Raw genomic sequence first — 4,474 nt, forward strand, 5'->3', positions numbered from 1 at the left:
AGTTTGATTTTCCTGGGACAGAGATTACGTGCACCAAGGTGAGGCACCCAGTAAAGGCAGCCCCTTGTGACCTGCTCCTCACCACGTGCCCCCATGCTCAAAGTGTCCTGCATCCCCACTGCCTCTTTTATATTCCCCTTTAATACAGGAAAAATCCATAACCTGACAAATGCTGATAGTACAGTCCCAAATCTCCATATTTACATACCTGAGTGCTGCTGTTATTGATGGAGCCCTTCTCCAGTGGCTGCCATCAAACCAGCCATTTATTCAGCCAGCACTATTCAAACACAGATTGTTTATTCAGTTACTGCTGACATTTCCTGGAGTTTGTTTAATCCACCACAGGGATCCCAACAGGGGAGAGGGGGCATATTCACCACCAGTGGGAGATCCTGTCACAGCTCCCCCAGCCATTCCCACTTGGTTATAAAAGAAGAGGTAATTTTAACAGCATTCCTTTTGGTTTTGTTTTTTTCTCTGTTTAGACAATAAAAGTTAAACCTTCTGAGGAAGCTTTGGGAGCTCACTTGCCATTAAGACCTGGAGAGCTGCATCCAGCCCTGGGATCCCAGCACAGGAAGGGCAGGGACCTGTTGGGGCGAGTCCAGAGGAGGCACCCAGATGATCTGAAGGATGGAGCAGCTCTGCTATGTGGAAAGAATTGGGATTGTTCAGCCTGGAGAAAAGACCAAGGGTGCCTAATTGTGACCTTCTAGTACCTGAAGGGAGCTTACAAAAAAGGTGGAGAGAGACTATTTACAAGGGCCTGGAGTGCCAAGACAAGGGGGAAAGGTTTTAAACTGCCAGAGGGCAGGGTGAGATGGGATACTGGGAGGAAATTGTTCCCTCCAAGGGTGGTGAGGCCTGGCACAGGCTGCCCAGAGCAGCTGTGGCTGCCCCATCCCCAGAAGTGTCCAAGGCCAGGTTGGACACTGGGGCTTGAAGCAGCCTGGTCTCATGGAAGGTGCCCCTGCCCGAGGCAGGGAGTGGGACCAGATGATCTTTAAGGTCCCTTTGTGACGGTGCTCACAGGGGTTTTCAAACGAGGGAAGAGACGAGAATGTTGACTCCATATTTCAGAAGGCTTGATTTATTATTTTATGATATATATTACATTAAAACTATACTAAAAGAATAGAAGAAAAAGTTCTCATCAGAAGGCTGGCTAAGAATAGAAAAGAATGAATAACAAAGGCAGCTGTCCCAGACTCTGTCCGAGCCAGCTGGGCTGTGATTGGCCATTAATTACAAACAACCACATGAGGCCAATCCCAGATGCACCTGTTGCATTCCACAGCAGCAGATAACCATTGGTTCCATTTGTTCCTGAGGCCTCTTGGCTTCTCAGGAGGAAAAATCCTAAGGAAAGGATTTTCCATAAAAGTTGTCTGCGACATCCCTTCCTACTCAAACCATTCTGATTCTATGATACCACGAGTGGGACATTGACCTCAGCAGCAGCAACACAGCTACAAATCTTGGGTTCTGGATCAGAGTGCTGAGCTGTCAGGACGCTTGCTGAGGGCAGGAGCTGCCAATCTAGGAGATATTTGCCTTTCAGCCAACACTTTTATTCACACACAGTAAAGGTTTTCCCCTTTTTCATTGCTTCCCACTGGCTTTCCAGATGCTATTTGGCTGAGTGTTTGCCACAGAACTGTTCAGAACCGTAAAAAGCCAAAGGTTTTTACACCAGCCATCGAGCCACGTCTGCCACAGCTCCACTGGAAATATCCCAGCTTCATGCTGGGCCTTTGACAGCTCAGTGTAAACACACAATTGCAGGCATGCAGGTTAAAGGAGTTATGAACAGAGAACAGCTGGAGACAGGAGTCCAGTGCAGCATCACCTCTGCTTTACACACTGAGCTATTCCTGTGCAGTCAGGCTGTGGAGCTCCTACAGCAGTAACAGGGAGGTGGTTGGTGCATACTTGGCCCTGTGTCACCCAACAGGTGATGGAAAACAAAATGAAGCGTGTGGCAAGGACAGCTCAGGCCTAAATAATGAATGAAATCAATCAGGAGCCTCAATTTCCTCATTTCTTAAGCTTAAATCCTTGGTTTGCAATTCTAACATCATTTTCATTTAATGCTTAATGTTATTTCCTAGAGTCTCTTGGTCTGTTATTTTTAGAGGAATAGGAAAAGGAAATGCTCCACCCCCTACAGGACAATTTAAATGGGTCAGAAAATTTGTACAGAAGTATTATTATTAGGAAAATAAGATTTAATTTAATTGCAACTCTTTTTGAAAAGTAAAATTTTGATCAGTGTCATTTTATTTAATTTCAACTGTACTTGGAAAAAGATTGCTTCCAAACATGTTTCCAGGCTTTTGCAGAGTGAACTTTCCCTCTGGACATACACTTCTCTACTATTTTCCAAATTTTTCCAGTTGGAAGACAGTAGAAATATGTGGGAAATGCTGTCAAGCTATGGAACACTTTTCAGATTAAAATAACTTTCAGTTTTGAAAGTAACACTTACCAGGAGTTAAGTGTTTGATGGGCTCGTTTTTAAAACGACTGACTGCATAACCCCAAAGTGGTTTTTAGGCTGTTTGGGTACAAAATGTCAGGGTCCTGCTCCAAAGAAGCTCCAGAGCTCTTCAAGATGAACGGCCACTTTTCTAGAAATGGAAAAGATGCTGTTTACAGGAGGGGACACCAACACCTTCCAGTGTCAGCTGGACCACGGGGCTGGGGAACACCCACCCCTGCAAGCCCCAGATATGGGTTGTGTTGCTCTATACCCGTGCAGATTCAGGCTGGACATCAGGAGCAATTTCTTTGGAGAAAAGGCTTGTCAGGCACTGGGAGGAGCTGCCCAGGGAGGTGCTGCAGTTCCCATCCCTGGAGGTGTCCAAGGAGTGGCTGAGGTGGCGCTCAGTGCTCTGGGCTGGTTGGCAAGGTGGGAATCAGACACAGGCTGGGCCCGGTGAACTTGGAGGTCTTTTCCATCTGCAGTGATTCTTGGGTTTCCTTAAAGCACTTTGCTAAAAGACATAATAATTTAAGAGTAGCTGATGCATTTTTTTCTTTAATCAAATCAAGTGCAGAGCTATGTGATTACATGATGAATTATGCAGTAATATTATGACCCTGCCATAAAAATGGAAAATCAGTGGGCAGTGTGTGATTTCAAAGTATTCCTAAAAAACAACCCGTAAATATCTGCAGGGGAAGCAGCATCTTTGGAAAACAATGATTCACACAGGTTTTGTTTTCTTTCCTTGCCATCCTGAGCACAACAGGGAGCTAACATGGGTAGTAGCTGCTAGCATGTTTGTCTTACACCAACTGCTTCATGTCTGAGAAGAAAAGGAATCCTTTAAAACATGATAAGATAAATATTTGTCCTGGTTCTTTTTTTTTTTTTTTATTATTTCTCCTTGGATGAAGCACTCCATTTCCAGTCACTTATTCCCCGTGTGTCCTGGCTTTTGATGTTTTGTTTCTCTTTCTCAGAATTCATTAAACCAACATTTTGCCATAAAGAGGTACCCAGATAACCTGGAATGTGTTCAGATGGTTGTGGGGGGCATCAGCACATACAGAGAACACAGAATGAAAATACAATTCAGTCACAGGTGTATGTCTGAGCAGGATGGATTCTCTCAGCATAACCCAGAGAGGGGAGGATGCTGACCTGCAGGTGGATCCTTTTAATCCAATGGCATAAAATACAGCCTGAAGTAGGAAAAGGTTTTCCACAGCAATCTCCACCTGGCACAGCTGTGTTACTCCTGAACAAATATCCTTAGCCTCACTGTGATAGAATATCTAAAATGAAAGTAATATACTGAATGTTGACATTAAGGCATAGGACAGTTTGAATTGGGAGGCTCCTGAAAGCTCATCTTGTTTCCACCCTGTCTCACGGGCAGGGTCACCTCCCACTAGACCAGGTTGTGCCAAGACCCATCCAGCCTGGCCTTGGACATTTCCAGGGATGGGGCAGCCCTACCTTCTCTGGGCAACAAATCATTGCAATGTTACCCTCTATAATCTAAAACTATTCAGGCAGAATCCCTCCAGAAGTATAAAAAAAACCAGATTTTAAATGGGATTTACAATGCTGGTGATTCGCAGGCAGTCAGAATCCAGTCACATATACACAGATTGTGGATAAATGGGAAATTGTTACCTTTGGAGCTGTCTGTTCTCCACTAGCATTTACTGCAGAAGATTAAAAGGACCAGTTACAGCTGACAACAGACTGGATTGAAGCTGTGCAGGTACAGGAACCTGCTCTGCTTCAGTGAGGCTGTGACACACCTCGTTAAAATAACACTGGTCCATTTTTGTGAAGGTGATAAAAATGTATTCTCTCCAAACAACAAAGATCAACTTTCACAATCTGTTTGCTAAATAGGTGGAACATGAAATTACCTTCCCTGACAATGAGCATTCTATGGGGACAGTACACACACAGAGCACAACATAACAGGAAATTTGAAATAAGAGCACA

The sequence above is a fragment of the Agelaius tricolor genome, unplaced genomic scaffold (assembly GCF_023055355.1).
Source record: "Agelaius tricolor isolate 1412-34295 unplaced genomic scaffold, bAgeTri1.0.p SCAF_31, whole genome shotgun sequence".
Classification (NCBI taxonomy): Eukaryota; Metazoa; Chordata; class Aves; order Passeriformes; family Icteridae; genus Agelaius; species Agelaius tricolor.